Source organism: Oncorhynchus clarkii, chromosome 21, assembly GCF_045791955.1.
Source record: "Oncorhynchus clarkii lewisi isolate Uvic-CL-2024 chromosome 21, UVic_Ocla_1.0, whole genome shotgun sequence".
Classification (NCBI taxonomy): Eukaryota; Metazoa; Chordata; class Actinopteri; order Salmoniformes; family Salmonidae; genus Oncorhynchus; species Oncorhynchus clarkii.
Genome location: NC_092167.1, coordinates 46,489,085 through 46,511,584, shown reverse-complemented (window position 1 = coordinate 46,511,584; position 22,500 = coordinate 46,489,085).

Sequence of the window (22,500 nt, the reverse complement as noted above, 5' to 3'; positions counted from 1 at the left end):
TCCTCACCCTGATAACCCATGTCTCCACACTCCTCACCCTGATAACCAGTCTCACTCCACCCTCCTCACCCTGATAACCCATGTCTCCACCCTCCTCACCCTGATAACCACTCTCACTCCACCCTCCTCACCCTGATAACCAGTCTCACTCCACCCTCCTCACCCTGATAGCCAGTCTCACTCCACCCTCCTCACCCTGATAACCCATGTCTCCACCCTCCTCACCCTGATAACCAGTCTCACTCCACCCTCCTCACCCTGATAACCAGTCTCACTCCACCCTCCTCACCCTAATAGCCAGTCTCACTCCACCCTCCTCACCCTGATAACCCATGTCTCCACCCTCCTCACCCTGATAACCAGTCTCACTCCACCCTCCTCACCCTGATAACCCATGTCTCCACCCTCCTCACCCTGATAACCAGTCTCACTCCACCCTCCTCACCCTGATAACCATTCTCACTCCACCCTCCTCACCCTGATAACCACTCACTACACCCTCCTCAACCTGATAACCACTCACTCCACCCTCCTCACCCTGATAACCCATGTCTCCACCCTCCTTACCCTGATAACTACTCACTCCAACCTCCTCACCCTGATAACCACTCACTCCACCCTCCTCACCCTGACAACCTGTCTCACTCCACCCTCCTCACCCTGATAACCACTCACTCCACCCTCCTCAACCTGATAACCCATGTCTCCACCCTCCTCACCTTGATAACCAGTCTCACTCCACCCTCCTCACCATGATAACCCATGTCTCCACCCTCCTCACCTTGATAATCACTCACTCCACCATCCTCATCCTGATAACACATGTCTCCCCCTCCTCACCTTGATAACCACTCACTCCACCCTCCTCTCCCTGATAACCACTCACTCCACCCTCGTCACCCTGATAACCCATGTCTCCACCCTCCTAACATTGATAACCACTCACTCCACCCTCCTCACCATGATAACCAGTGTCTCCACCCTCCTCACCCTGATAACCCTTGTCTCCACCCTCCTCACATTGATAACCACTCACTCCACCCTCCTCACCATGATAACCAGTGTCTCCACCCTCCTCACCCTGATAATCCATGTCTCCACCCTCCTCACTTTGATAACCACTCACTCCACCCTCCTCACCCTGATAACCCATGTCTCCACCCTCCTCATCTTGATAACCAATCCCTCCACCCTCCTCACCCTGATAACCACTCACTCCACCCTTCTCACCCTGATAACCAGTGTCTACACCCTCCTCACCCTGATAACCAGTCTCACTCCACCCTCCTCACCTTGATAACCAGTGTTTCCACCCACCTCACCTTGATAACCAGTGTTTCCACCCTCCACACCTTGATAACCTGTGTTTCCACCCTCCTCACATTGATAACCACTCTCACTCCACCCTCCTCACCTTGATAACCAGTCTCACTCCACCCTCCTCACCTTGATAACCACTCACTCCACCCTCCTCGACCTGATAACCACTCACTCCACCCTCCTCACCCTGTCAACCAGTCTGACTCCACCCTCCTCACCTTGATAACCACTAACTCCACCCTCCTCACCCCGATAACCACTCACTCCACCCTCCTCACCCCGATAACCACTCACTCCACCCTCCTCACCCCGATAACCACTCACTCCACCCTCCTCACCCCGATAACCAGTGTTTCCACCCTCCTCACCTTGATAACCAGTGTTTCCACCCTCCTCACCCTGATAACCAGTCTCACTCCACCCTCCTCACCTTGATAACCACTATCTCAATGTCTTGTTTCTATGTCTAGTCTCCCTCTACAATTCATTCTCCCTTTCATTCTCTCTCTCTCTCTCTCTCTCTCTTTCTCTCTCTCTCCCTCTCCCTCTCCCTCTCCCTCTCCCTCTCCCTCTCCCTCTCCCTCTCTCTCTTTCAGTTGAAATTCAATTCAAGGGGCTTTATTGGCATGGGAAACGTGTTAACATTGCCAAAGCAAGTGAGGTAGATAATATACAACCGTGAAATAAACAGTTAAAATTTACAGTAAACATTACACATACAGAAGTTTGAAACAATAAAGACATTACAAATGTCATATTTTGTATATATACAGTGTTGTAACAATGTACAAATGGTTCAAGTACACAAGGGAAAAATAAATAAGCATCAATATGGGTTGTATTTACAATGGTGTTTGTTCTTCACTGGTTGCCCTTTTCTTGTGGCAACAGGTCACAAATCTTGCTGTTGTGATGGCACACTGTGGAATTTCACCCAGTAGATATGGGAGTTTATAAAAAATTTGATTTGTTTTTTGAATTCTTTGTGGATCTGTGTAATCTGAGGGAAATATGTCTCTCTAATATGATCATACATTGGGCAGGAGGTTAGGAAGTGCAGCTCAGTTTCATGTCTGCCTATGGCGGCCTTTCTCAATAGCAAGGCTATGCTCACTGAATCTGTACATAGTCAAAGCTTTCCTTAAGTTTGGGTCAGTCACAGTTCTCAGGTACTCTGCCACTGTGTACTCTCTGTTTAAGGCCAAATGGCATTCCAGTTTGCTCTGTTTTTTTGTTAATTCTTTCCAATGTGTCAAGTAATTATCTTTTTGTTTTCTCGTGGTTTGGTTGGGTCTAATTGTGTTGCTGTCCTGGGGCTCTGTGGGGTGTCTTTGTGTTTGTGAACAAAGCCCCAGGACCAGCTTGCTTAGGGGACTCTTTTCCAGGTTCATCTCTCTGTAGGTGACGGCTTTGTTATGGAAGGTTTGGGAATCGCTTCCTTTTAGGTGGTTGTAAAATTGAACGGCTCTTTTCTGGATTTTGATAATTAGTGGGTATCAGCCTAATTCTGCTCTGTATGCATTATTTGGTCTTCTACGTTGTACACCGAGGATATTTTTGCAGAATTCTGCATGCAGAGTCTCAATTTGGTGTTTGTTCCATTTTGTGAAGTCGTGGTTGGTGAGCGGACCCCAGACCTCACAACCGTAAAGGGCAATGGGTTCTATGACTGATTCAAGTATTTTTAGCATTTTTATGTTCCTTGTGATGGCATAGAATGCCCTTCTTGCCTTGTCTCTCAGATCGTTCACAGCTTTGTGGAAGTTACCTGTGGCGCTGATGTTTAGGCCAAGGTATGTATAGTTTTTTGTGTGCTCTAGGGCAATGGTGTCTAGATGGAATTTGTATTTGTGGTCCTGGCGACTGGACCTTTTTTGGAACACCATTATTTTGGTCTTACTGAGATTTACTGTCAGGGCCCAGGTCTTGCAGAATCTGTGCAAAATATCTAGGTGCTGCTGTAGGCCCTCCTTGGTTGGTGACAGAAGCACCAGATCATCAGCAAACAGTAGACATTTGACTTCAGATTGCAGAATTGTCTAGTGCCCGCGCCAATTCGTTGATATATATATAAATGTTGAAGAGGGTTGGGCTTAAGCTGCATCCCTGTCTCACCCCACGGCCCTGTGGGAAGAAATGTGTGTTTTTTGTACATAGATTTCATAATGTCGTATGTTTTACCCCCAACACCACTTTCCGTCAATTTGTATAGCAGACCCTCATGCAAAATTGAGTCGTAGGCTTTTTTTGAAATAAACAAAGCATGAGAAGACTTTGCCTTTGTTTTGGTTTGTTTGGTTGTCAATTGGGGTGTGCAGGGTGAATACATGGTCTGTTGTACGGTAATTTGGTAAAAAGCAAATTTGACATTTCCTCAGTACATTGTTTTCATTGAGGAAATGTACGTTTCTGCTGTTAATGATAATGCAGAGGATTTTCCCAAGGTTACTGTTGACGCATATCCCGCGGTAGTTATTGGGGTCAAATTTGTCTCCACTTGTGTGGATTGGGGTGATCAGTCCTTGGTTCCAAATATTGTGGAAGATGCCAGAGCTGAGGCTGATGTTAAAGACTTTTAGTATAGCCAATTGGAATATGTTGTCTGTATATTTAATAATTTCATTCAGGATACCATCAACACCACAGGCCTTTCTGGGTTTTTTATTTTTTATTTTGTCCTGTAGCTCATTCAAGGTAATCGGAGAATCTAGTCTTTCTCTCTATCTCTTTTTTTTCCATAATAACCCAATGATACCAGTTTTCCCAACTCCTATCACACTCTCATCACAGGCAGAAAAACGGGAACACAAAGGACAGAGGACAAACAATAATTCAAGAGACAACACTGGTCTCTTTTGTTGAGAAGAAAAACAGCTTGATGAAAGGTTCTCTGATGTGCTCTTTCACACGACAACGTGAAAACAACTTGCCTTTCCAGGCATTATGCGAATATATCAACACTATTTAAAGATGTGTCTGAAAAACATTTTGTTTAATAAATGGGTTTGTGTTTTTTTAGTTCATTTTGTTTAATAAATTAAATGGATTGTTTTTTAAATTAGTTTTAAATGTGCAATGCTCTTTTCTCTCCAAACAATCAGAGTGAATTTGTGAAGGGATTTGGTTGCGGTGGTCGACGTGAACAAGACCTATATTTGGAGAGTGGAGAAGGGGAGAGGGAGGGGGATAGATTGGGAGAGAGAGGGGAGATAGGAGAGGTGAGAGAGAAGGGGATAGGGCTTGAGAAGGGGATAGTGGGGAGAGAGAGGGGAGATGGGGAGATGGGGATAGTGGGGGGTCCGTGGGGTAGACGAGAAAGTAATCAGATAATTAGAAAATTAAATTAAAATGGACAGATACAGGCCACTAGCTCTGTTTAGACTATTTCCCTCCCTCCCTCCCTCCCTCCCTCCCTCCCTCCCTCCCTCCCTCCCTCCCTCCCTCCCTCCCTCCCTCCCTCCCTCCCTCCCTCCCTCCCTCCCTCCCTCCCTCCCTCCCTCCCTCCCTCCCTCCCTCCCTCCCTCCTTCCCTCCCTCCCTCCCTCCCTCCCTCCCTCCCTCATCCTCTCGCTCTCTCTATCTATCTCTCTTTCTCTCTCTGATTCTCTATATCGCTGTTTCTGCCCAGTTTTTCTTTCTCTCTCTCGATCCTGTTTCTCTCTTGCCCCCATCTCTCTGTTTCTCTCTCTCGCTGTCTCTCTCTCTCCCCCTCTCCCCCTCACTCTCTCCCCATCCAACCTCTCCCTCTTTTTTTCTCTCTATCTTTGTTTCTGCCTCCCTCTTTCAATCTCTCTCTCTCTGTTTCTCTCACTCTTCCCTCTCATTCTCTCACTTTCTAACTTTCCCAGTCTCTCACTTTCTCAGTCACTCAGTCACTCAGTCACTCAGTCACTCAGTCAGTCACTCACTCACTCACTCACTCACTCACTCACTCACTCACTCACTCACTCACTCACTCACTCACTCACTCACTCACGCACTCTATCACTCACTCACTCACTCACTCACTCACTCACTCACTCACTCACTCACTCACTCACACAGTCACTCACTCACTATCTATCTATCTATCTATCTATCTATCTATCTATCTATCTATCTATCTATCTATCTATCTATCTATCTATTCACAGGATGGTAAACATATGTTTACATTGCCAAAGCAAGTGAACTGGATAATAAACCAATGTGAACAGGTCACAAATCGTGCTGCTGTGATGTCACACTGTGGTATTTCACCCAGTAGATGTGGGAGCTTATCAAAATTGGATTTGTTTTCAAATGATTTGTGGGTCTGTGTAATCTGAGGAAAATATGTGTCTCTAATATGGTCATACATTTGGCAGGAGGTTAGGAAGTGCAGCTCAGTTTCCACCTCATTTTGTGGGCAGTGTGTACATAGCCTGTTTTCTCTTGAGAGCCAGGTCTGCCTCAGGCGGCCTCTCACAATAGCAAGGCTATGCTCATAGTCAAAGCTTTCCTTAATTGTGGGTCAGTCTCAGTGGTCAGGTATTCTGCCACTGTATACTCTCTGTTTAGGGCCAAATAGCATTCTAGTTTTATATCTCTCTGTTTCTGCCTCTCTCTCTCTCTCTCTCTCTCTCTCTCACTCTCTCTCTCTCTCTCTCTCTCTCTCTCCCTCTCTCTCTCTCTCTCTCTCTCTCTCTCTCTCTCTCACTCTCTTTCTCTCTTTCTCTGTTTCTCTCTCTCTCTTTCTCTGTTTGTCTGTTTCTCTCTCTCTTTCTCTGTTTCTCTCTTTCTCTCGTTCTCTTTCTGTTTCTCTCTCTCTGTTTCTCTGTTTCTGCCTCTCTGTCTCTCTCTCTGTTTCTCTATCTCTTTCTGTTTCTGTTTCTCTCTCTTTCTCTGTTTCTCTCTCTCTCTTTCTCTTTCTGTTTCTCTCTCTTTCTCTGTTTCTCTCTCTCTCTCTGTTTCTCTCTTTCTCTTTCTCTCTCTCTCTGTTTCTCTGTTTATCTCTCTTTCTCTGTCTCTCTCCCTTTCTCTCTCTCAATTCAATTCAATTCAATTCAAGGGGCTTTATTAGCATGGGAAACATGTGTTAACATTGCCAAAGCAAGTGAGGTAGATAATATACAAAAGTGAAATAAACAATAAAAATTAACAGTAGACATTACACATACAGAAATTTCAAAACAATAAAGGTATTACAAATGTCATATTATATATATATACAGTGTTGTAACAATGTACAAATGGTTAAAGAACACAAGGGAAAATAAATAAGCATAGATATGGGTTGTATTTACAATGGTGTTTGTTCTTCACTGGTTGCCCTTTTCTTGTGGCAACAGGTCACAAATCTTGCTGCTGTGATGGAACACTGTGGAATTTCACCCAGTAGATATGGGAGTCTCTCTCTCTGTCTCTTTCTCTCTCTCTGTTTCTCTATCTCTTTCTCTTTCTCTCTCTCTCTCTCTCTCTGTTTCTTTCTCTCTTTCTCTTTCTGTTTCTCTCTCTCTTTCTCTGTCTGTTTCCCTCTCTCTTTCTCTGTTTCTCTGTTTCTCTCTCTCTCTCTCTCTCTATCTCTCTCTGTTTCTCTCTCTCTTTCTTTCTCTCTCTCTCTCTCTCTCTCTCTCTCCCTCTTTGTTTCTCTCTCTCTTTCTCTTTCTGTTTCTCTCTCTCAGTTTCTCTGTTTCTCTATCTTTCTCTGTTTCTTGGTTTCTCTCTCTCTCTCTGTCTGTCCCTCTCTCTCCCCCCCCCCCCTCTCTCTCTCTCTCTCTGTTTCTGTCTCTCTTTCTGTTTCTCTCTCTCTCTATCTTTCTCTTTCTCTTTCTGTTTCTCTCTCTATCTTTCTCTTTCTGTTTCTCTCTATCTATTTTTCTGTTTCTCTGTTTCTCTCTCTCTCTCTCTCTCTCTTTCTCTGTTTCTCTCTCTCTCTCTCTATCTCTCTCTGTTTCTCTCTCTCTTTCTTTCTCTCTCTCTCTCTCTCTCTCTCTCTCCCTCTTTGTTTCTCTCTCTCTTTCTCTTTCTGTTTCTCTCTCTCAGTTTCTCTGTTTCTCTATCTTTCTCTGTTTCTTGGTTTCTCTCTCTCTCTCTGTCTGTCCCTCTCTCCCCCCCCCCCTCTCTCTCTCTCTCTCTGTTTCTGTCTCTCTTTCTGTTTCTCTCTCTCTCTATCTTTCTCTTTCTCTTTCTGTTTCTCTCTCTATCTTTCTCTTTCTGTTTCTCTCTATCTATTTTTCTGTTTCTCTGTTTCTCTCTCTCTCACTCTCTCTCTTTCTCTGTTTCTCTCTCTCTCTCTCTCTCTATCTCTCTCTGTTTCTCTCTCTCTTTCTTTCTCTCTCTCTCTCTCTCTCTCTCTCTCCCTCTTTGTTTCTCTCTCTCTTTCTCTTTCTGTTTCTCTCTCTCAGTTTCTCTGTTTCTCTATCTTTCTCTGTTTCTTGGTTTCTCTCTCTCTCTCTGTCTGTCCCTCTCTCTCCCCCCCCCCCTCTCTCTCTCTCTCTCTGTTTCTGTCTCTCTTTCTGTTTCTCTCTCTCTCTATCTTTCTCTTTCTCTTTCTGTTTCTCTCTCTATCTTTCTCTTTCTGTTTCTCTCTATCTATTTTTCTGTTTCTCTGTTTCTCTCTCTCTCTCTCTCTCTCTTTCTCTGTTTCTCTCTCTCTCTCTCTCTCTAAAAAAATATCTCTAACCCTAACCCTAACCCTAACCCCTAACCCTAACCCTAACCCTACGTCTGGCTTCAGATCTGAGAGCAGGGTTTTCGGCGCACCCCCGTCTCCACCCCGGGTACAGACTCAAACATCGGAATTGCAAGGTTCTGTCTCCCGTACAGTACTGTGAACGTTAATGTGTCCGAGGTAGCCGTGGTAGTTATCTCAAGTGCGGGCTTGATAGTTACCGAGGGAAGTGGTTACCGAGGGCAGTTGTTACCGAGGGCAGTGGCAACACTGACTCCGAGGCTGATACACTTGTCTCAATGACAATGGAGAATAATGCTCACAGTGTCATTACAGACACACAGGGTAATGTGCACAGTGTCATTACAGACACACAGGGTAATGTGCACAGTGTCATTACAGACACACAGGGTAATGTGCCCAGTGTCATTACAGACACACAGGGTATGTGCACAGTGTCATTACAGACACACAGGGTAATGTGCACAGTGTCATTACAGACACACAGGGTAATGTGTCCAGTGTCATTACAGACACACATGGTAATGTGCCCAGTGTCATTACAGACACACAGGGCAATGTGCACAGTGTCATTACAGACATGCAGGATGATATTTTGGAAGAGTTGAGGGCGGGGGTGGGGTGGGGGGGGGGGATCGAGGAATGTTGGAACAGATTGACAAGTCGACGGATGTAGCATCTCAGGGTGAGTCACATTCAGGTTCACTGTACAGATTACAGCATGTTGACAAGTTTGTTTCGCATGATTCATTTGGTAAGAAGATTGACATACAGGATCTTTTTCCAGATGTAGAGAAGTTTATCAGGACAGTCAATCATATTAAGACATCAGTGGACGAAGTTAGCCGGAGGAGGCGTTGGCAACTGATTGGCTGTGTTGCAGCAGGAAGGAATGGAAAGAAAATGATGGATATTGTCATGATGAATCTGTTTACCTCTGTTGATTAGTATTATCATGCATCAGAGAGGAATATCTTTCCCTTGTCTGTTTCCCTCTGTTGATTGAGTCTGCTTACCTCTGTTGATTTTGTCTGTTTACCTCTGTTGATTTTGTCTGTTTACCTCTGTTGATTTTGTCTGTTTACCTCTGTTGATTTTGTCTGTTTACCTCAGTTGATTTTGTCTGTTTACCTCTGTTGATTTTGTCTGTTTACCTCTGTTGATTTTGGCTGTTTACTTCTGTTGATTTTGTCTGTTGACCTCTGTTGATTTAGTCTGTTTACCTCTGTTGAGTTTGTCTGTTTACCTCTGTTGATTTTGTCTGTTTACCTCTGTTGATTTTGTCTGTTTACCTCTGTTGATTTTGTCTGTTTAACTCTGTTGATTTTGTCTGTTTACCTCTGTTGAGTTTGTCTGTTTACCTCTGTTGAGTTTGTCTGTTGACCTCTGTTGATTTAGTCTGTTTACCTCTGTTGAGTTTGTCTGTTTACCTCTGTTGATTTTGTCTGTTTACCTCTGTTGATTTTGTCGGTTTACCTCTGTTGATTTTGTCTGTTTAACTCTGTTGATTTTGTCTGTTTACCTCTGTTGAGTTTGTCTGTTTACCTCTGTTGATTTTGTCTGTTTACCTTTGTTGATTTTGACTGTTTACTTCTGTTGATTTTGTCTGTTTACCTCTGTTGATTTAGTCTGTTTACCTCTGTTGAGTTTGTCTGTTTACCTCTGTTGATTTTGTCTGTTTACCTCTGTTGATTTTGTCTGTTTACATCTGTTGATTTTGTGTGTTTAACCGTTGATTTAGTCTGTTTTGTCTGACGTGGTCCATCAATCTATGCAGCCTATCCTGTCTACCATGTCTATCAGCAGCAATTGTGCTTAAACACAATCATGATAATGAAAGGATAATGTTAGTTAAAGTCGCTAGGTAGACCCACAGTGGTTTGAGAAAAAAGTACATTAGGTCTACTTCACGTTTCTACCAGTAGCTTGCAAAGTTCACGTTTCTACCAGTAGCTTACAAAGTTCACGTTTCTACCAGTAGCTTACAAAGTTCACGTTTCTACCAGTAGCTTACAAAGTTCACGCTTCTACCAGTAGCTTACAAAGTTCACGTTTCTACCGGTAGCTTGCAAAGTTCACGTTTCTACCAGTAGCTTACAAAGTTCACGTTTCTACCAGTAGCTTGCAAAGTTCACGTTTCTACCAGTAGCTTGCAAAGTTCACGTTTCTACCGATAGCTTGCAAAGTTCACGTTTCTACCAGTAGCTTGCAAAGTTCACGTTTCTACCAGTAGCTTGCAAAGTTCACGTTTCTACCAGTAGCTTACAAAGTTCCCGTTTCTACCAGTAGCTTAAAAAGTTCACGCTTCTACGAGTAGCTTACAAAGTTCACGTTTCTACCAGTAGCTTACAAAGTAAACATTATCAGTAGCTAACAGTGCATCGGCAAATGTGCCTTCTGCTGCTTGATATTGTGAGCCTCCCTTCACACATCTGAAATTACATGATACATTGATGTTAACTGATTAAGAAAAGCATTCGGTTTTCTTGCTGTATAACTCTGATGATAGACCTCAGTGTGAGCAATTGTTTTGCATTGAATAATGTGAAAGGTGTAGGTCTGACTAGCGCTCTTCAGGAAGTGATGATATTACAACCCAATAGATTACATTTATTTAACAATCCCTTGAAAACGGCTTGCCGTTGTCAATGGTTTTATCGGAAGTGGGGGGGGGGGTCTCCTTATCCCCCGGCAGGGAAATCAAACAGTCTGCACCTTATTGTGACGTTTCATTGATAACGAGCTATAGGTGTCATGTGTTCAGCATGTTGGTCTGTCTCAGTTTGTATCATACATGCTCTTACAGCGTTCAACTTTGCCTCTGGCGTTGCTTCACGTCCCCCCCCCCCCCCTGCCTGATGGAGTGTGAGCTATCTGCTTGTTGCCTTAGGGTCTTACTATGGATCTGTTAGACCACAGCTCACTTCCCCCCTCCAGCTCTGGGTCCAACGAGGCTGGTTTACAGAAACAGCCCCAAGGCAGATTACCCCTGTCAATCATGGGATTCATCATACATACCATAATAACCCACCCGCAGGATACACTGTGTGTTACACAGATCACCATCCCCATATCATGTGTATTCATACACAGGCTTCTACTCTGTGCTTCGTTCTTAGAGAAAAGGAGCCACCTAGAACCATAAAGGCTTATTTGAGCTGGTTCTAGGTAGAACACTTCTAGGTAGAACACTTCTAGGTAGAAAACTTCTAGGTAGAACCCTCAAAGAACCAATTAAGAGCACTTTTTGGTAAAAAATAGTGTACTTCTCATCTGAGTCTCCATCTATACCTTGTCCTCCACGAGGAAGTGATCCATGACGTTATAGAATACTGACACATTTAAAAGGGTTTTCCTATTTACAGTGGTTCTGTTGACATTTCAGGGTTGACCTTTAGAATAAAAACTCCACAACAGGCAGAGTTGCACGCGTCTGGGACCATGTTAATGAATGGAATTTTGACGCACTGTGCCGATTTTAAAAGTCCATTAACTTTTCTTGCCTCCCTGCATAGCAACGCGTTCCGTTTATTGTTCTCCCCTGACTAGAGCCGGCTAATTGACATTCCGGATGAGGATCGTGCTTATGAAAGTGCCTGTTTAGAAATACAGAGGTTTCTAGATGCACCTCGCTGGAATTTGAGCCTCTCTCTCGCTAAATGAGATAAAGGGGTAAATGGTCTATAGGGGGCGAGAGACTATGCGTGTGGCGCTGAATACTCAGAGACAGATGCTACAGAGAAAGAGAGAAAGAGAGAGAGAGAGAAAGAGAGGGAGAGAGAAAGAGAGAGAGAGAGAAAGAGAGGGAGAGAGAAAGAGAGAGAGAGAAAGAGAGAAAGAGAGAAAGAGAGGGAGAGAGAAAGAGAGAGAGAGAGAAAGAGAGAGAGAGAGAAAGAGAGGGAGAGAGAAAGAGAGGGAGAGAGAGAGAGAGAGAGAGAGAGAGAGAGAGAGGGAGAGAGAGAGAGAGAGAGAGAGTGTGTGTGTGTGTCACGCCCTGGCCGTAGAGAGGCTTTTTATTCTCTATTTTGGTTAGGTCAGGGGGTGACTAGGGTGGGCGTTTCTATGTTCTTTTTTCTATGTTTTTGTATTTCTTTGTTTTTGGCCGGGTATGGTTCTCAATCAGGGACAGCTGTCTGTCGTTGTCTCTGATTGAGAACCATACTTAGGTAGCTCTTGCCCACATGGGTTTTGTGGGTAGTTGCTTTCTGTTTAGTGTGTTTTGCACCTGACGGAGCTGTTTTGGTTGTTCTTTTTGTTGTTTTGTATTTAGTGTTCGGTTATATTTAATAACTGACGAACACGTGCCACGCTGCGCTTTGGTCCTCACCTTCTTCTACCAGCAGTCGTTACAGAGAGTGTGTGTGTGGTGTGTGTGGTGTGTGTGTGTGTGTGTGTGTGTGTGCGCGAGTGTGTGTGTGTGCGCGAGTGTGTGTGTGTGTGCGTGTGTGTGAGTGTGTGTGTGTGTGTGTGAGTGTGTGTGTGTGTGAGTGTGTGTGTGCGCGAGTGTGTGTGTGTGCGAGTGTGCGCGAGTGTGTGTGTGTGTGTGTGTGTGTACGTGAGTGTGTGTGTGTGTGTGTGCGCGAGTGTGGGAGTGTGTGTGTGTGTGTGTGTGTGTGTGTGTGTGTGTGTGTGTGTGTGTGTGTGTGTGTGTGCGTGAGTGTGTGTGTGCGTGTGTGTGAGTGTGTGTGTGCGCGAGTGTGTGTGTGTGCGAGTGTGCGTGTGTATGCGCGAGTGTGTGTGCGAGTGTGTGTGTGTGTGTGCGCGAGTGTGTGTGTGTGTGCGCGAGTGTGTGTGTGTGTGTGTGTGTGAGAGAGTTCTGATCCCTTTGAGCTAAGTTCTCTTTGTCTCCCGAATCAACAACAACAAGGGAGGAAGTAAATAAGCACACAACTTGAGTTGGTAATGAAGGATATAAGGTAATAATGAGGCTTTTTTGACTTCCTGTTGTGTTTGCTGTTTTACCTACCAGGAAATCTGGTGTCATTTCCTCTGTACTTAAAAATTATATATATCTTCACAGAGGCATCGGATGAGAGTGTGTGTGAAGGTCATGGCATAGTAGTCGCTTTTCCAGTCAGAATACTGAAGGAATGAGCGTCTGATGACTCAAGTTTCATCAGGAATCTTTTCTCGATTTTCCTCACAAAGCGGTATTTCCGTATTTAGAGACGTTGGATATTAATTTGAGCCAGTTTGCTACAGCAGGAAAATAATCCTGCAACAACAGGAAATGTGAAATATCACAGGATGTGGATTACAGATGATGGACATGTTTGTCGGGGCTGGTACATTTCTGGATAGGACAAATCAAGTCTGAAATGTCTAAGTAGAAACCTTTGAAAAAGTTTGCTTTGCCTGATGTGCAGGAAACTTCTCAGCAACAAAAGAGTGATCGAATTAAGATCCTACATCTGAACTGTAGCAGCAAATGCCTCCCTCCTGCTTCCTTCCTTCTTCCCCCACCCCCTCTTCTCTCATCCTCTCCCAGTCCCGCCCCTCTCCTCACCCCTGGCGGTTGGCCAGGCAGTCATCGTGATGAGCAAGGATGTGAGATACTGTACAATTTCAGCCCAACCACGTATTTCCAATGAGTCACTGGAGATGTGGTGCCGCGGTGTCTGTGGAGAGGGGTGGCATCTCACGGTGGCTTGTATCTGCCCCCGGGGCTGTAGTTAGTCACTGGAGATGTGATGCCGCGGTGTGCCGTCCTCTTCGTTGTCTGTGGAGAGGGGTGGCATCTCACGGTGGCTTGTATCTGCCCCCGGGGCTGTAGTTAGTCACTGGAGATGTGGTGCCGCGGTGTGCCATCCTCTTCGTTGTCTGTGGAGAGGGGTGGCATCTCACGGTGGCTTGTATCTGCCCCCGGGGCTGTAGTTAGTCACTGGAGATGTGGTGCCGCGGTGTGCCATTTTCTTCGTTGTCTGTGGAGAGGGGTGGCATCTCACGGTGGCTTGTATCTGCCCCCGGGGCTGTAGTTAGTCACTGGAAGGGTCAGCAGTTCCTGAGACACCCGAATTTCTCTGTGAACCACGAAGAAGACAACGTGATAGGCTTGCCTTTTACTTAGTAATGAAAGAGAAAGCAATTACATACATTTTTCAGACTGACATGACAAAAAGGCAGAAGTTTGTCCAAGTTTAGAATGTGAACAAAGTTTTCGAGGACTGTTGAAAGGTGTGGTTTACATTGCCCAGTAGCTGTCAACTGTTGCCTGGATTTGTGGCCTTGCTCCTGGAATCTGATTGGCTGGCTGGAGAGAGCTGTGCTCAGAGGGAGGCTGTTCAGTCTGATGCTGCTGTCCTGCTCCTTGGTGCTGAAATCGAGGATGTCACTGTGACTGTGTGAGTACCAGGGAGATTCTGTGTAGCTATAGGTTTCCATCCAATTGGTGACAGATTTTCATGCAAATATCATAAGCTCTTCACACAAAGAATATGTACATTTTCCCACCAGATATGTGTTTCCATCAAATTTGACTGGTTGCGGATCAAAAAACGGTGTGTGATGCCGTAGAGCACATAAAATGGGTTTCCATCGCATGTTCAACTCTACTGATGATTTTCTCACAAAAACAATGTTGCGTTGTATAGTGAGTGTGCCCACTCTGGTCTTGACACGCTCGCACTAGCCAACAGCTCACAGATACAGTGTGAATATAACGTGATGAGATTATTATGGACAAAAAGAGAGAGATGATCTTATTTGTCAAACGTCAGCCAAGCATCAATGATCATGCCACTAGAATAAGACCCTCGATGTTTTTGGAAAGGAAAAATCAAATTGTTTTATTTACATTTTATTTAACCTTTATTAGAACAGGGCAGACATATTGTTTACAAAGGTTTATTTCATAAATGTGCCTTGTATGTACAACATAAATATTCACATTACACCCAAACTATAAACGTACACACATTAAAATACAAAAACACAGTCAATATAAGCCCAATCAAAATATGTAAAGCAGACATACCTATATTTACATTCCTTTTCAGACCCTCTGCTATGAGACTCAAAATTGAGTTCAGGTGCATCCTGTTTCCATGAATCGTCCTCTGAGATGTTTCTAAAACTTGATTGGAATCCACCTGTGGTAAGTTCAATTGATTGGACATGTTTTGGAAAGGCACACACCTGTCTATATAAGGTCCCACTGTTGTCAGAGCAAAAAACCAAGCCACAAGGTCGAAGGAATTGTCCATAGAGATCCGAGATAGGATTGTGTCGAGGCATAATTCTGGGGAAGGGTAACAAAACATTTCTGCCCAGTATTCAAGGTCCCCAAGAACACAGTGGCCTCCATCATCCATGGAAGAAGTGTGGAAACACCAAGACTCTTCCTGGATCTGGCAGCCCGGCCAAACTCCGCAATTGGGAGAGAAGGGCCTTGGTCAGGGAGGTGACCAAGAACCTGATGGTCACTCTGACAGAGCTCCAGACTTCCTCTGAGGAGAAACCTGACACCATCCCTACGGTGGGGCATGGTGGTGGCAGCATCATCCTGTGGGGATGATTTTCAGAGGAATGGACAGAGGGATCACGGGAAAGATGAACGGAGAAAAATCCAGAGAGATTCTTGATGAAAAGCTACTCCAGAGCACTCAAGACTTCAGTCTGGGGGAAAGGGCCCTAAGCACACTGCCAAGAAAACACAGGAGCGTCTTCGGGACAAGTCTCTGAACGTCCTTGAGGGGCCCAGCCAGAGACTGGACATGAACCCGATCAAACATCTCTGGAGAGACCTGAAAATACCTGTTCAGCGATGCTTCCCATCCAACCTGACAGAGCTTGTGAGGATCTGCAGAGAAGAATGGGAGAAACTCCACAAATACAGATGTGCCAAGCTTGTAGCGTCATGCCCAAGAAGATGGTGTCTTGAGTTCTGTCAATAAGATAATCATGAAACCATGAACAGGCTTCAGAGCTCATGCATATCGAGGATTATTATTCAATAAAAATAAAAAAATCCACTGGGTCAACATGCATACAAACGAATCCAAAAAGTTACCGGTAAAAGTTCGTCCAAACAAGTCAAACGATGTTTCTAAGTCATCCTCAGCTACTCTAATATCTAAATAAACAATAATATTTAAGACAGAGAATAATATGTTCAATAGGGAAGATAAATAACGAAGAGCAGCACCTCATTCACGCGCCAACAAGACTACTTTTCTAATGAGAGACACCTTGGAAAAACTACAACTCCTTGCTCATTTCTCAAAAAACAAGCTGGTAACCCTTAATAAAGATGGTTGACATCTAGTGGAAGCCATAGAAACTGCAATCTGGGAGGAATTATTTGGTATATCCTTTAGGCTAGCATGTAAATGGCTGTGACCTCAAAACAAAAATGTCATCGGGTTTTCGCCTGCCAAGTTCTGTTATACTCACAGACATTATTTTAACAGTTCTGGAAACTTTAGAGTGTTTTATATCCAATGCTACCATTGGATAGAAATATGCCTGTCTGAATATGCATATTCTAGGCCTGAGGAACAAGCAGTTTACTTTGGGCACGTCAGTCATCCGAAATTTCGAACAAGAAGCTAAAGAAGCTAGTTAATATTCTTGAATCCTTGGTAAATGTACAACTTTATGCTTTTTTCTTAATTTGAGAAATGTACAGTACCAGTCAAAAGGAAGGCTTGGAATGGGGAGATACGTATGAAGATCTTCCACCCTTATCATCTTATCCCGATCTCCATACTTTCTAAATATTTCCTGATAAGAATGTAAAATGCAAAATGTGTCACATCCTGCTCTATATCACCTGTCTGTGTGTCTCCTACCCCAACCCCCCCACCACACCACCAGGTGTCTCCCATCTCCCTTCTTTATCCCCTGTGTATTTATACCCGTCTGTTGCCTGTCTGTATTATACCTGTCTGTATTATACCTGTCTGTATTAGACCTGTCTGTATTAGACCTGTCTGTATTATACATGTCTGTATTATACATGTCTGTATTATGACTGTCTGTATTATACCTGTCTGTATTTATACCTGTCTGTTGCCTGTCTGAATTATACCTGTCTGTATTTATACCTGTCTGTATTATACCTGTCTGTATTTATACCTGTCTGCATTATACCTGTCTGTATTTATACCTGTCTGTATTATTACCTGTCTGTATTATACCTGTCTGTATTATACCTGCCTGTATTACACCTGTCTGTATTTATACCGGGTCTGTATTTATACCTGTCTGTATTTATACCTGTCTGTATTATACCTGTCTGTATTATACCTGTCTGTTGCCTGTCTGTATTATACCTGTCTGTATTACACCTGTCTGTTGCATGTCTGTATTATACCTGTCAGTAATTTACCTGTATATATTATACCTGTCTGTATTTTACCTGTCTGTATTTATACCTGTCTTTATAATACCTGTCCGTATTTATACCTGTCTGTATTACACCTGTCTGTATTTTACCTGTCTGTATTATACCTGTCTGTAATTTACCTGTCTGTATTATACCTTTCTGTATTATACCTGTCTGTATTATACCGTTCTGTTGCCTGTCTGTATTGTACCTGTCTGTATTACAAATGTCTGTATTATACCGTTCTGTTGCCTGTCTGTATTGTACCTGTCTGTATTATAAATGTCTGTATTATACCTGTCTGTTGCCTGTCTGTATTATACCTGTCTGTATTATACCGGTCTGTTGCCTATCTGTATTATACCTGTCTGTATTATACCTCTCTGTATTATACATGTCTGTATTTATACCTGTCTTTATTATACCTGTCTGTATTTAGACCTGTCTGTATTATACCTGTCTGTATTATACCTGTCTGTAGTATACCTGTCTCTATTATACCTGTCTGTATTTATACCTGTCTCTATTATACCTGTCTGTATTTATACCTGTCTGTATTATACCTGTCTGTATTACACCTGTCTGTTGCATGTCTGTATTATACCTGTCAGTAATTTACCTGTATATATTATACCTGTCTGTATTTTACCTGTCTGTATTTATACCTGTCTATATAATACCTGTCCGTATTTATACCTGTCTGTATTACACCTGTCTGTATTATACCTGTCTGTATTATACCTGTCTGTAATTTTACCTGTCTGTATTATACCTTTCTGTATTATACCTGTCTGTATTATACCGTTCTGTTGCCTGTCTGTATTGTACCTGTCTGTATTATAAATGTCTGTATTATACCTGTCTGTTGCCTGTCTGTATTATACCTGTCTGTATTATACCGGTCTGTTGCCTATCTGTATTATACCTGTCTGTATTATACCTCTCTGTATTATACATGTCTGTATTTATACCTGTCTGTATTATACCTGTCTGTATTTAGACCTGTCTGTATTATACCTGTCTGTATTATACCTGTCTGTAGTATACCTGTCTGTATTTATACCTGTCTGTATTTACACCTGTCTGTATTATATCTGTCTGTATTATACCTGTCTGTAGTATACCTGTCTATATTATACCTGTCTGTATTTATACCTGTCTGTATTTATACCTGTCTGTATTATAAATGTCCGTATTATACCTGTCTGTAGTATACCTGTCTCTATTATACCTGTCTGTATTTATACCTGTCTGTATTTATACCTGTCTGTATTATACCTGTCTGTATTATACCTGTCTGTAGTATACCTGTCTCTATTATACCTGTCTGTATTTATACCTGTCTGTATTTATACCTGTCTGTATTCATACCTGTCTGTATTATACCTGTCTCTATTATACCTGTCTGTATTTATACCTGTCTCTATTATACCTGTCTGTATTTATACCTGTCTGTATTTATACCTGTCTGTATTTATACCTGTCTGTATTATAACTGTCTGTAGTATACCTGTCTCTATTATACCTGTCTGTATTTATACCTGTCTGTATTTATACCTGTCTGTATTTATACCTGTCTGTATTATACCTGTCTGTTGCCTGTCTGTATTATACCTGTCTGTATTTATACCTGTCTGTATTTATACCTGTCTGTATTTATACCTGTCTGTATTTATACCTGTCTGTATTATACCGTTCTGTTGCCTGTCTGTATTGTACCTGTCTGTATTATACCTGTCTGTTGCCTGTCTGTATTGTACCTGTCTGTATTATACCGGTCTGTTGCCTATCTGTATTATACCTGTCTGTATTATACCTCTCTGTATTATACATGTCTGTATTTATACCTGTCTGTATAATACCTGTCTGTATTTAGATCTGTCTGTATTATACCTGTCTGTATTATACCTGTCTGTAGTATACCTGTCTCTATTATACCTGTCTGTATTTATACCTGTCTGTATTTATACCTGTCTGTATTATACCTGTCTGTATTATACCTGTCTGTAGTATACCTGTCTCTATTATACCTGTCTGTATTTATACCTGTCTGTATTTATACCTGTATGTATTATACCTGTCTGTATTATACCTGTCTGTAGTATACCTGTCTCTTATTTTACCTGTCTGTATTTATACCTGTCTGTATTTATACCTGTCTGTATTTATACCTGTCTCTATTATACCTGTCTGTATTTATACCTGTCTCTATTATACCTGTCTGTATTTATACCTGTCTGTATTTATACCTGTCTGTATTTATACCTGTCTGTATTATAACTGTCTGTAGTATACCTGTCTCTATTATACCTGTCTGTATTTATACCTGTCTGTATTTATACCTGTCTGTATTTATACCTGTCTGTATTATACCTGTCTGTTGCCTGTCTGTATTATACCTGTCTGTATTTATACCTGTCTGTATTTATACCTGTCTGTATTTATACCTGTCTGTATTTATACCTGTCTGTATTATACCGTTCTGTTGCCTGTCTGTATTGTACCTGTCTGTATTATACCTGTCTGTTGCCTGTCTGTATTATACCTGTCTGTATTATACCGGTCTGTTGCCTATCTGTATTATACCTGTCTGTATTATACCTCTCTGTATTATACATGTCTGTATTTAGATCTGTCTGTATTATACCTGTCTGTATTATACCTGTCTGTAGTATACCTGTCTCTATTATACCTGTCTGTATTTATACCTGTCTGTATTTATACCTGTCTGTATTATACCTGTCTGTATTATACCTGTCTGTAGTATACCTGTCTCTATTATACCTGTCTGTATTTATGCCTGTCTGTATTTATACCTGTATGTATTATACCTGTCTGTATTATACCTCTCTGTATTATACATGTCTGTATTTAGATCTGTCTGTATTATACCTGTCTGTATTATACCTGTCTGTAGTATACCTGTCTCTATTATACCTGTCTGTATTTATACCTGTCTGTATTTATACCTGTCTGTATTATACCTGTCTGTATTATACCTGTCTGTAGTATACCTGTCTCTATTATACCTGTCTGTATTTATGCCTGTCTGTATTTATACCTGTATGTATTATACCTGTCTGTATTATACCTGTCTGTAGTATACCTGTCTCTTATTTTACCTGTCTGTATTTATACCTGTCTGTATTTATACCTGTCTGTATTTATACCTGTCTCTATTATACCTGTCTGTATTTATACCTGTCTCTATTATACCTGTCTGTATTTATACCTGTCTGTATTTATACCTGTCTGTATTTATACCTGTCTGTATTATAACTGTCTGTAGTATACCTGTCTCTATTATACCTGTCTGTATTTATACCTGTCTGTATTTATACCTGTCTGTATTTATACCTGTCTGTATTATACCTGTCTGTTGCCTGTCTGTATTATACCTGTCTGTATTTATACCTGTCTGTATTTATACCTGTCTGTATTTATACCTGTCTGTATTATACCGTTCTGTTGCCTGTCTGTATTGTACCTGTCTGTATTATACCTGTCTGTTGCCTGTCTGTATTATACCTGTCTGTATTATACCTCTCTGTATTATACATGTCTGTATTTATACCTGTCTGTATTATACCTGTCTGTATTTAGATCTGTCTGTATCATACCTGTCTGTATTATACCTGTCTGTAGTATACCTGTCTCTATTATACCTGTCTGTATTTATACCTGTCTGTATTTATACCTGTCTGTATTATACCTGTCTGTATTATACCTGTCTGTAGTATACCTGTCTCTATTATACCTGTCTGTATTTATACCTGTCTGTATTTATACCTGTATGTACTATACCTGTCTGTATTATACCTGTCTGTAGTATACCTGTCTCTTATTTTACCTGTCTGTATTTATACCTGTCTGTATTTATACCTGTCTGTATTTATACCTGTCTGTATTATACCTGTCTCTATTATACCTGTCTGTATTTATACCTGTCTCTATTATACCTGTCTGTATTTATACCTGTCTGTATATATACCTGTCTGTATTATACCTGTCTGTATTATACCTGTCTGTAGTATACCTGTCTCTATTATACCTGTCTGTATTTATACCTGTCTGTATTTATACCTGTCTGTATTTATACCTGTCTGTATTATACCTGTCTGTTGCCTGTCTCTATTATACCTGTCTCTATTATACCTGTCTGTATTTATACCTGTCTGTATTTATACCTGTCTGTATTATACCTGTCTGTATTATACCTGTCTGTAGTATACCTGTCTCTATTATACCTGTCTGTATTTATACTTGTCTGTATTTATACCTGTCTGTATTATACCTGTCTGTATTATACCTGTCTGTTGCCTGTCTGTATTATACCTGTCTGTATTATACCTGTCTGTATTATCTTGTCTGTAGCCAGGTCGTTTTGTTCATCAGTGATTTTCCCCTTGCGCCTGTCTTTTCTACATTTCCTGTTTTCTAGTTTTCCCGGTTTGGACCATTCTGCCTGCCCTGACCCTGCTTTCCGTCCTCTACCTTTTTGGACTCTGATCTGGATTACCGATCTCGGCCTGCCCTTGACTTATTGTTTTGCATGCCCCCACTTCTAGTAATAAACTCTTGTTACTTGGACACTGTCTGCATCTGCGTCTTCCCTAAAACGTGATAGCTTGTGGGTTATTGAGAAATGATGGGTGCTACAGCAGACCCAGATCCATTTGGCCCCTGTGGATTTACTGCTGTCAAAGCGTCCCCAGTTCTCCATCACTTTGCACTTTCACCACCCTGTGAAGTTCATCCTAACTTATTTAATCTGTAGCCTAGTAAACTGCATGGTTTCCTGAGTGGTAGTGGACACAGCATGTCATCGCGTGACTACAAGTTAACTTCGTTATGATGATTATAATTACGTCGATATTTGCATATAAAAGAATTTCGACCGACATTCAGGATCCCACCTTGAGTAAGGTTTTGTTTTGTCGACGTTTGGAAAGTTTCACCGACAAAACTTTGTCTTTCCACCAGACCCTGTCGTGACATGTAATTCACATTAAAAGGTTAGATGGAAACCTGGCTAGAGGTAATGTTTTGTTGTTTCAGCCAGAGTGTGTTGACCTGTGTTTCAGTGTGTGTGTTCTGTCTGTTTGCTCAGCTCTAACTACATACGTCCTCCTACCCCGATTGATCCCCTTTATTCAACATCCACCCAGGGAATGATGCATCTCTCTTGATTTCCTAAACAGAAT